General features: G+C 33.9%; 1 protein-coding gene across 1 annotated transcript in view; it reads left to right on the top strand.

Annotated features, from left to right (window-relative positions):
• Window positions 1-12,471, top strand: part of REDIC1 (regulator of DNA class I crossover intermediates 1) — a gene marked incomplete at its 3' end in the record, with an annotated part of 67,224 nt that overhangs the window by 12,021 nt on the left and 42,732 nt on the right.

The following is a 12,471-nucleotide window of genomic DNA, read 5'->3' on the forward strand; positions in this document are numbered from 1 at the left end:
GCCAAAGTGTTTTGTACCTGTTTTATAATCTCCATGAATTACTTGTTTCTTTTGCTGTGCCGTAATCATATTAATTTCTTTTTCATATTTATGATAGTTGATCAATGTCTTATTTTTATTTTCTAGATGTCTGTATATAAACCCTAGTTATTTGTTTTAAATCCATTGAACTTGTTAAACCAGTTTGAATTACTCTTGGTAATTGTGGTGAGAAACCTTGACTCTGTAATCCTACCCCAGTCTTCTTCATGTTAGTAAAAGGCAACACTATTCACTCAGCTGCTTAAGCCAAAATAAAAGTTGTCCTTGATTCCTTCCTTTTCTTCATCTTCCAATATACACTTCACCAACAAAGTATTGTCATTTCTGTATTCTAATAAACTTTAAAATTATTTACTACATTTTCATCTCAAAGGGTTCCATCCCAGTCTAAGCAACCACTGCTTCTTGCCTGGAGAATTGTAATAGCTACAAAACAGTTCTTTTTGTTTCCTCTTTGTCCTGAGATTAATTTTTTTTTACAATTTTATTAACGTATAACCAATGTACAACAAAGTGAACTTATCTGAAATGTGCACTTCAATAAGTTTTGACCTGTGTTAAAAATAATGAACTTATTTATCATCTCCAGTAGTTTATTGGGCACCTTTGTAATCGCTTCTTCTGGTCACTTCACATCCCTTACTCTCGTCCCAAGACAACTACTGATCTGCTTTCTGTCACTATTGATTAGTCTTTAAGTGGCATCACACAATATGTTCTCCCTTTTTTTCATTTAGCTTTTTTCACTCAGCATAATTATTTTGAGATTCATCTATATTGTTTATTTTATGTATCAATAAGTCTGTTTCTTTTTATTGCTGAGTAGTATTCCATTGTATGGACATAGCATAATTTATTCTTCTGTTGATGGACATTTGGGTGTTTTTCTCCCAGTTTTGGCTATTCCAAATAAAGCTACTATGAACATTGATGCTGAAATCTTCATTTGGACATACGCTTTCATTTATTTTGGGTAAATATCTACAAGTGGAATAGCTGGGCCATATGGTAGGTGTATGTTTAAGTTTTCAAGAAACTGACAGACTGTTTTCCCAAGTGATTTGTGTCATTTTTACATTCCCATGAGCAATGAGTGAGAGTTCCATTTGCAACACATACTTGACAACACTTGGTACAATCAGTTTTTTTTAATTTACACCATTCTAGTCAACATGTAATGGTGTCTCATTGGGGTTTTAATTTTGCATTTCCCTAATGACTAATGATGTTGGCATCTTTTCATGTGCTTACTAGCCATTTATGTATCTTTGGTGAAATGCTTACCCTTTTCATTTTCTTAATGGTGTCTTTTTGACACCAAACTTTTTTTACAGGTTTTAATTTTGATGAAATCAAATTTATTCATTTTTTAATTTATGAATCATGCATATGGTGTCAAAGTTAACAAATCTTTGCCTAAGACAAGGCCAGGAAGATTGTCTCTTATGTTTTCTTCTGTCTTGTAGTTTTCAATCTAATTTTTTTAGTTAATTTTTATGTATGGTGTGAGGTAAGGATATAATTTCATCATTTGCATTTGTGGAAAGAGAAGAATAACTTTCCCCACTGAGTGCTTTGAGACTTTTGTTGAAAATTAATTGACCAAAAATATGTTTTTTTCCCCTGTAATCTCAATTCTGTTTTATTTATCAATCATGTCTATCTTTGTTTTCACACTGTATACTAAAGCTTTAGTATAAGTTTTGAAATTGGGACTTGTATTAGTCCTCCAATTTGTTCTTCTTTTTCAAAAATGTCCCTTTGCATTTTCATATAAGTTTTAGGATCAGCCGGTCAGTTTCTGGGGAAAAAAAAGTTTAATTGGATTTTTATAGGGATTGTGTTGAATCTATAGATCAATTTGGGAGAAATTTTAACATTTTAACAATAAAATTTAACAATTTTAACAAAGTGATTCTTCCAATCCATGAGCATGAAATGTTCCTCCTAATCGATTTTTTGTATGTCATAGGAGCTTTATTCTTAATAGCCCCAAATTTCAACTAACCCAGAAGTCCATTAAGAATAGAATATTATATAATATTCATATAATGGAATACTACATGGAAAAGAAAAAGAATGGACTGCTAATATATGTAATAGCAAGCAAGAACATGAATAAGTCTCAACACAAAAAGAGAACCATTGTGTAATTCAATTTAAATGAAGCTCAAAGACAGGCTAAAATAATGTATAGCAACAGTAATCAGAATGGTGGTTACTTTTCAGAGGTATGGACTTGGAGGGACATGAGAGAGCCTTCCAGTGTGTTTGAAGAGTGTTTTTCTTTCTCTCCAGCTTTAATGACATAACTGACAATTAAAAATTATGTATATTTAAAGTATTCACTGTGATGATTTAATATACATACACATTTTGAAATGATTACCACAATCAAGCTAATTAACACATCCATCACCTCACATAGTTACCATTATTGTATGTGTGGAAAGACCACTTAAGATCTACTCTGTTAACAAATTTCCAGTGTAAATATAGTATTAAGAACTATAGTCACCATACTGTACACTAGATCCCCAGAATTTATTCATCTTATAACTAGAAATTTGTACCCTTTGACCAATATTTCCCATTTCTCCCACTTCCCAGCCCCTGGCAACCACCATTCTACTCTCTGCATTTTTGAGTTTGGCTTTTTAGAGTCTACATATAAGTAAGATCATACAGTATTTGTCTTTCTGTGTCTGACTTTTCACTTAGCAAAATATCCTCCATGTTCTTTCATGTTGTCACAAATAGAAGGATTTTTTTTTTTTTTTTTTTTTTTTTTGCAGTATACGGGCCTCTCACTGCTGTGGCCTCTCCTGTTGTGGAGCACAGGCTCCGGACGCGCAGGCTCAGCGGCCATGGCTCATGGGCCCAGCTGCTCCATGGCATGTGGGATCTTCCCGGACCAGGGCACGAACCTGTGTCCCCTGCATCGGCAGGAGGACTCTCAACCACTGTGCCACCAGGGAAGCCCAGGATTTTCTTTTTATGGCTGAATAATATTCCATTTTATTTAATCTTCTTTAATTTTTCTCAGTAATTTACAGTAGTTTTCAATGTATAAGCCTCATGGTTACATTGTTAAATTTATTCCTACATATTTAATTCTTTTTATGCTGTTGTGATTGGAATTATTTTCTTTTTTTTAAGTTTTATTGAAGTATAGTTGATTTATACTGTGTTAATTTCTGCTGTACAGCAAAGTGACTCAGTTATACACACACACATGTATATGTGTATATACATACATACATATGTATATATATATATATATATATATATACACACACACACACACACACACACACATATATATTCTTTTTCATATTCTTTTCCATTATGGTTTATCACAGGATATTGAATATAGTGCCCTGTTCTGTACAGTAGGACCTTGTTGTTTATCCATCCTATATATAATAGTTTGCATCTACTAATCCCAAACTCCCAATCCTTTCCACCCCCCAGTGCCCCCTTGGCAACCACAAGTCTGTTCTCTATGTCTGTGAATCTGTTTCTGTTTCATAGATATGTTCATTTGTGTCATATTTTAGATTCCACATATAAGTGATATCATATGGTATGTCTCTTTCTGACTTACTTTGCTTAGTGTGATAATCTCTAGGTCCATCCTTGTTGTTCCAAGTGGCATTATTTTATTCTTTTTTATGGCTGACTGATATTCCATTATATATATATATCTTAATCCATTCATCCATCAGTGGACATTTAGGTTGTTTCCATGTCTTGGCTATTGTAAATAGTGCTGCTCTGAATATAGGGGTGCAGGTATCTTTCTGAAGTATATTTTTTTTCTGGGTATATGCCTGGGAGTGGGATTGCTAGATCATATGGCAACTATATTTTTAGGTTTTTTGAGGAACCTCCATACTGTTTTCCAGAGTGGCTGTACCAAATTACATTCCTACCAATAGCGTAGGAGGGTTTCCTTTTCTCCACAACCTCTCCAGCATTTATTTGTAGCCTTTTTAATGATGGGCATTCTGAATGGTGTGAGGTTATACTTCATTGTAGTTTTGATTTGCATTTCACTAAGAATTAGCAATGTTGAGCATATTTTCGTGTGCCTATCAGCCATATGTGTGTCTTCTTTGGAGAATTGTCTATTTAGGTCTTCTGCCCATTTTTTGATTGGGTTATTTTTTTGTTGTTGTTACTGAATTGTAGGAGCTGTTTGTATATTTTGGAAATTAAGCCCTTGTCAGTTGTATCATTTGCAAATATTTTCTCCTAATCCATAGGTTGTCTTTTTGTTTTGCTTATGGTTTCCTTTGCTGTGCAAAAGCTTACAAGTTTGATTAGGTCCCATTTGTTTATTTTTGCTTTTATTTCTATTGCCTTGGGAGACTGACCTAAGAAAACGCTGGTACAATTTATGTCAGAGAATGTTTTAACTATGTTCTCTACTCGGAGTTTTACGGCATCTTGTCTTATATTTAACTCTTTAAACCATTTTGAGTTTATTTGTGTGTATGGTGTGAGGGTGTGTTCTAACTTCATTTATTTACATGTGGCTGTCCAAATTCCCCAAAACCACTTGCTGAAGAGACTGTCTTTTATTGTGTATTCTTTCCTCCTTTGTCAAAGACTAATTGTCCGTAAATCTGTGAGTTTATTTCTGGGCTCTCTATTATGTTCCATTGATCCGTATGTCTGTTTTTGTGCCAATACCACACTGTTTTGATTACTGTAGCTTTGTAATATTGTCTGAAGTCTGGGAGGGTCATGTCTCCTGCTCTGTTTTTTTTTCTCAGGATTGTTTTGGCAATTCTGGGTCTCCCATGGTTCCATATAAATTTTAGGATTATTTGTTCTAGTTCTGTGAAAAATGTCATGGGTAATTTGATAGGGATCACATTAAATCTGTAGATTTCTTTGGGTAGTGTGGCCATTTTAACAGTGTTCTTCCATTCCAAGAACATGGGATATCTTCCCATTTCTTCACATTATTTTCAAGATTTCCTTTATTAATGTTTTGTAGTTCTCAACATATGTCTTTCACCTCCTTGGTGAGGTTGATTCCTAAGTTTTGGGGGTTTTTTAATGTGATTTTAAAAGGTATTGATTTTTTTACATTCCCTTTCTGATATTTCATTGTTAGTATAAAGAAGTCCAACTGATTTCTGTATGTTAATCTTGTATCCTGCTACCTTGCTGAATTTATTTATCAATTCTGGTGGTTTTTGTATGAGTCTTTAGGGTTTTCTATATATAATATCATGTCATCTGCATATAAGGACAATTTTACCTCTTCCCTACCAATTTGAATACCTTTTATTTCTTTTTCTTTTCTGATTGCTGTGGCTAGGTCTTCCAATACTATGTTGAAGAGAAGTGATGAGTGTGAGCATCCTTGTCTTGTTCCACATTTTAGCGGGAAGGCTTTCAGCTTTTCACCATTGAGTATTATATTGGCTGTGGGTTTGTCATAAAAAGCTTTTATTATGTTGAGATATGTTCCCTCTATACCCACTTTCATAAGGGTTTTTATCATTAATGGGTGTTGAATTTTATCAGATTCTTCTTCTGAATCTATTGAGATGATCATGTGGTTTTTATCTTTTCTTTGGTTGATGTGGTGTATCACATTGATTAATTTGCATATGTTTAACCATCCTTGTGACCCTGGGATGAATCCAACTAGGTCATGGTGTATGATCTTTTTATGTGTTGTTGGATTTGGTTTGCTAATATTTTGTTGAAACTTTTTGCATCTATAGTCATCAAAGATATTGGCCTGTAATTTTCTTTTTACTAAAATACCAGTGGGTCAAAGATGAAATCAAGGAAGAAATTTTAAAATGCCTTGAGGCAAGTGACAATGAAAACACAACCAAACAAAATCTATGGGATGCAGTAAAAGCAGTTCTTAAAGGGAAGCTCATAGCAGTACAGGTCTTCTTTAAGAAACAAGACAAATGTCAAATAAACAACCTAACCCACCACCTAAAAGAGTTAGAAAAAGAAGAACAAACAAAACCTAAAGTTAGCAGAAGGAAGCAGATACTAAAAATCAGAGAGGAGATAAATAAAATAGAGGTTAAAAACAATAGAAAAAAATCAGTATAATCAAGAGTTGCTTCTTTGAAAGGGTAAACAAAATTGACAAACCTCTGGCCAGGCTCACAAAGAAAAGAGAGAAGACCCAAATAACGAAAATAAGAAATGAAAGGAGAAATCATAACTGATACCACAGAAATACAAAAATCCATAAGAGATTACTATGAACAATTATATGCCAACAAATTTGACAACCTAGAAGAAATGGGCAACTTTCTAGAAACATACAGCTTGCCAAGACTGAGTCAAGAAGAAAAAGATAACTTGAACAGACCAATCACTAGAAATGAAATAGAATCTGTAATTAAAAAAACAAAAACAAGAAACAACTCCCTACAAACATAAGTCCTGGACCTGTTGGCTTTACAGGTGAATTCTACCAAACATACAAAGAAGAACTTATACTGATCCTTCTCAAACTCTTCCAAAAGATTGAAGAGGAAGGAACATTCCCAAAGACATTCTATGAAGCCATCACCATCACTCTGATACCAAAACCAGACAAAGACACTACCAAAAAAGAAAATTACAGGCCAATATCTTTGCAATTATTTTGTTAATATTATTTTTGGATTATTTATTGCTAGTATATAGTTATACAATTTTGTATATTGAAATTGTATCCTTTGACCTTGCTGTATTATTAGTTCTACTAGTAGTTTTATGAGTTCTTTAGGATTTTCACCATATTGGATTATGCTGTCTATAAATATAGATATTTTTGCCTTTCCCCTTTCAATCTGAATGCCTTTTGCTTCTTTTTGTTGCCTGACTGCAGTGACTTGAACCTCTAATACAGTGCTGAATAGCAGTGGCAAGAGTGAGCATGTTTACATTGTTCCAAGTCTTAGGGAAAAAAACATTTAGCCTTTCACTATTAAGAATGATATTAGGGCTTCCCTGGTGGCGCAGTGGTTGAGAGTCCGCCTGCCGATGCAGGGGACACGGGTTCGTGCCCTGGTCCAGGAGGATCCCACATGCCGCGGAGCGGCTGGGCCCGTGGGCCATGGCTGCTGAGCCTGCACATCCGGAGCCTGTACTCCGCAATGGGGGAGGCCACAACAGTGAGAGGCCCGTGTACCGAAAAAAAAAAAAAAAGAATGATATTAGTTTTAGGTTTTTCATAGGTGCCCTTTGTCAGGTTGCCCTCTATTCCTAGTTTATTGAAAGTTTTTATCATGGATTTTTGCCAAATGCTCATTCTGTGTCCCTTGAGATTATCATGTAGTTTTTTTTCTTTATTCTATTAATATATATGATATATTACCTTATTTTCAAATGTTAAACCACCTTGCCTTCCTGTGATAAAGGCTACTTAATTATGTTACATAACCCATTTCATAAAATGCTGGATTTATTTTGCTAATTTTTTATGGTTTTTACATCTATATTCATGAGAAATATTGGTCTGAATTTTTCTTTTCTTGCGATATCTTTGTCTGGCTTTGGTAACAGAGTAATACTCCTGAGTTCATAGAACAAGTTGGAAAGCATTTCCTCCTCTATTTAATGGAAGAATTTGTGGAGGATTGGTTATTTCTTCTTTAAGTATTTTTGCACCTGGGCTTTTCTTAGTGGGAAGACTTTTAACTAATAATTCTTTTTATTTTTAGTTGTTATAGGTCTAATCAGATTTTAAAATTTCTTCTTGAGTACTTTAAAATTTCTTCTTGAGTACCTTGTGTTACTGTGTGTTGTATAATTTGTTTGCATATAATTTGTTTACATAAAGTTGTTCATAGTATTCCCTTGAAGTCCTTTTAATTTCTATAAGGTAAGTGTTGTTATCCTTGTTTAACCTGTTTAATTCCAGACCTGTGTCTTTTCTACTTTTTTTCTTGGTCAGTATAACTAAATATTTGCTAATTTTATTTGCTGAGTTTTATCAATTTTCTCTATTCCATTGATTTCTGCCCTAATGTTCATGATTTTCTTTTTCTACTTACTTTGGATTTAGTTTGGCCTCCTTTTTTTTCTAGTTTCTTAAGGTGTAAGCTTAATTATTGATTTGATATTTTTCTTCTCTTCTAATATAGACATTTAAAGCTGTAAAGCAGTGCTTAGAGGTCAACCAATGATTAGTTGGAGGTTGTGTTTAAACACCTTGAGCTAATAAGACTTCCTCCTGGGCATAAGACCTTACATCTTATGTTCATTACTGAGGAGTTCTTTTTGTGGGAATGTTTATTTTTTACTATAAATTTCATTTCTTACTAGATACAGGCTAGTCAGATTATTTTTAGTGAGATTTGATAATTTGTATTGAATAAAAAAGGTATTCATTTAATCTGTTGTAGAATTTATTTACTTCAAGTTATTCATAATATCCCCTTATAATGCATTTAACATCTTTAACATCTGTAGTGATGTCTTTTCTCTTATTGATAACATCTCCCTTTTTTCTCCTGATGATTCTGATTAGGGACTTACCAATTTTACTTATCTTCTAAACAAATTAACTTTCAATTTCACATATTTCTTATTTTTCTAGTATTCATTTCATTGAATTCGGCTTTTATTTCCATTTGTCTATTTAATTTGGATTTAATTTACTCTTTTATTTTCTGGTTTCTTAAGGTGAAAGCTGAGGTCATTGATTTGAGACCATTTTTTCTTTTCTGTGTGTGTGTGTGTGTGTGTGTGTGTGTGTGTTTAGTGATATCAATTTCCCATTAACCACTGCTTTTGCTATATCCTACAAGTTTGATATGTTTTGTTTTAATTTTCATTCAGTTAAAAAAAATCTAATTTTCCTTTTGATTTCATTTACAATCCATGAATTATTTAGAAGTTTGTTGTTTGGTTCCTAGAAACCTCAAGGCTTTTCTGTTATCTTTCTAAATTAATTATATTGTGGACAAGGAAGATGCTTTATGTGATTTGAATCCTTTCAAATTTATTGAGATGTATTACTGTTAAGAATATCGTTTACATTTAATGTGACAATTGATATGGTTGGGTTTAAGTCTGTTCTCTTGCTATTTGTTTTTTATTTGTCCCATATAATTTTGTTCCCCTTCCTTCTTTTTCTGCCTTTTGAGTATTTTCTATGACTTAATTTATCCCTTTTGTTGGCTTATTAGATATAACTCTGCTTTTTGTTTTTCAGTGATTGCTTTAGATTTTATAGTATATATTTAATTTATCATGGACTGTCTTCAGGTTATATTATGCCAATTCAAATATAATATGAGACTTATAATGGTATGCTTCTATTTCTTTCCTTTAGCCTTTGTGTTGTTGTATTCATACATTTTACTTATATATATATATATGTTATAAATCCATTATTCTTTTTGTTTTAGAGAGAGTTAAAAAATAAGAAAACAATTTTTTATATTTAGTTCAAATTTATCATTTTTGTGGTCTTCATTATTTTGTGCAGATCTAGATTTACATCTGGCGACATTTTCCTTCTGTTTAAAAGACTTTCTTTAACTTTTTTTTTTTTTTTTTTTTGTGGTATACGGGCCTCCCACTGTCGTGGGCTCTCCTGCTGCGGAGCACAGGCTCTGGATGCGCAGGCCCAGCGGCCATGGCTCACGGGTCTAGCCGCTGCGCGGCATGTGGGATCCTCCCGGACCGGGGCACGAACCTGCGTCCCCTGCATCGGCAGGCAGACTCTCAACCACTGCGCCACCAGGGAAGCCCAACATTTTTTATAGTGTGGGTCTGCTGGTGATTAATTCATCTCTTGTATATTTTTAAGTCTTTATTGTTCTCTTCTTTTTGAAAAATGTCTTTGAGTACCATTGTTTCCAACTAGAAGTTTGCTGTCATTCTTATCTTAATATCTGTGTATATATAATATACAATTTTCTCTGTTTTTAAGATTTTTCATCATGGATTCTCTACTACAGATTTTCTACTGTGGATTTCTCCCCATTAGGATTAGGATGTTTGTTTCCTATTTCTTGTGTTTGGGCTGTGTTGAGCTTCTTGGATCTGTGGACTTATTGTTTTTACAAAGTTTGGAAAAAATTCAGTCATTAATTTTTCAAATACTTTTTCTGATGCCTCTCCTCTCTTCTTTGGGATCCCAAATAATATGTAAAGTAGTCCAACTGAAGTTTTGTAACAGTTTGCTGATGCTCTGTTTATTTTCCATTTTTTTCCTCTCCTTTCATTTTATATATATTGTTAGATCTTCAAATTCACTAATTGTATCTTCTTTGGTATCTAATACTTGTAAATTTATTCAGTGTATTTTTCATCTCTAGAAGTTTGATTTAACTCTTTATTTTCCTTGTATCTATTCAATATGTTCAGTCTTTCCTTTTGCTTCTTGATATAGGGAATATAGTTAGGATAACTCTTTTAATGTCTTTGTCTATAAATTATATCATTTTGTGTCATTTCTTAGTCTATTTCTAATAACTGATTTTCCTCCTCATTACAGATTGTAACTTTCTGCTTCTTTGCATTCTTGAGAATTTTGTTTAGATTCTATACATTGTGAATTATCTTTTTGGTTTCTGGAAATCTTGTAATCCTATAGATCATCTTAAGCTTTGTTTTGGGATACAGTTTAGTTACTTGGAAGTAGTATGATTTTATTGAGGGTTGCTTTAAACTTTGTTAAGCAGGACCAGATACACCTTCAGTCTATGGTTAATTTGCCCTCTGCTGAGGCTATACTCCTTTGAGTCCTCTCCAATTTCCTTTGAATTACAAGGTTTTCCACTCTGGTTGATGAGAACACAAAATTTTCCCATCCTTGTGTGAGTTCCTGGAATTGTTCCATGTTCTCATGTTGGGTGGTTCTTTTCCCAGCCTTGACTAATTGCTTCATATGTATGTGCTGGTCAGTACTTGGTTAAAGATTTGAGAACTCTCTGTAGATCTCTGGGGCTTTCTCTTTTTTTTTTTTTTTTTTTTTTTGTGGTACGCGGGCCTCTCACTGCTGTGGCCTCTCCCGCTGTGGAGCACAGGCTCTGGACGCTCAGGCTCAGCGGCCATGGCTTATGGGCCCAGCTGCTCCGTGACATGTTGGATCCTCCCGGACCGGGGCACGAACCCACATCCCCTGCATCAGCAGGCGGACTCCCAACCACTGTGCCACCAGGGAGGCCCCTGGAGCTTCCTCTTTTTGAAACACCCTCCTTCATGGTACTCTGCCCTGTGAACTCTATTTTCTGTAGTCTCCCTGAACCCCCAGCCCTATTTCCTCAAGAAGGGTAATCTGTGGGCTCTGACTAGGTTTCCCCTACAAGTATTCAAGTATTCTGTGGCTTAGATACACTCTCAAGGTATTAAGCTAGGAGCAGTTATAGGGTTCATTTGATTTGTTTTCTCTCTCTCAGGGATCATTATCCTGTGCTACCTGATGGACCATGTCTGAAAATCATTGTCTCATGTATTTTTGTCTAATTCTTTAATTTGGTCAGTTGGGAGGATAAATCTGATCCTTTTCACTTCATTTGGGTAGTCAGAAGACCTGAAATTCATATGCACCCAGCAACCAGACGGATATTTTCCAAGGCAGAAAGCAGTTGATTTTACTTTGTACTTGGAACCTTTGAATGTTTCTTATTGCTCTTTTCAGAAATAAAGCTTTGCATGATTTTTGGCCCTTTTGTACCTTTTAAGCCTTAAGTCATAAGTTTTCTTTTACTGATTCTAATCTAGCTTTTATTCCTCTTCTTTTCATTTCCCAAACATGCTGCAGACCTTGCATTTGTTATTATTCCATTCCCCAGGGTGTGCTTACTCCTTTCTTCACATGTCTAACCATTCTGTACTTTTAGCTTATTTATCACTTCCTTATTAGGGACTTTCCTGACCAAACTATCTGAAACAGGACCTCCAACATGTTATTCCATCACGTGATTTTGTAGCAGTTGTAAAGGCACTATAATTATCTTTATTTGTTTAAGTCTTAATTTCTTTTATTCATTGTACTTATTCATGGTTAATTATCTTATTTGTTTAATATATTTGTTCTCTAGAATATAAGCTGTATTGTCTCCTTACCACATAGTAGGCATACATTAAATATCTATTGAATACTCTTTATTTAGATAATAAATTTATCCCTATTTTGGTACATAATTTTCATGAATTTTATATTTATCTATAGGAAAAATTAAATTGTTAAAGAAACTGGATGGATTTATCTTAATAAGGCTTTAAAATTTTTAGCATCATTTCCCTCTGTCATTTGTACAAGTAACAATTCTTCCCAACATTTGGTCCCCAACTCAAATGCTACCTGCCTGATTTTTCTCAATCAAAAGAATTTCTTCTTTCTATGTACTATAGTAACAATTTACTGTAGGATAGCACTTTTCACTTTCTAATTTTTTCTTGCCTCTTCTAGACTATTTCTTGTGAGCAATGACT

Source organism: Mesoplodon mirus (assembly GCF_964341445.2).
Source record: "Mesoplodon mirus genome assembly, chromosome: 11".
NCBI classification, from domain to species: domain Eukaryota; kingdom Metazoa; phylum Chordata; class Mammalia; order Artiodactyla; family Ziphiidae; genus Mesoplodon; species Mesoplodon mirus.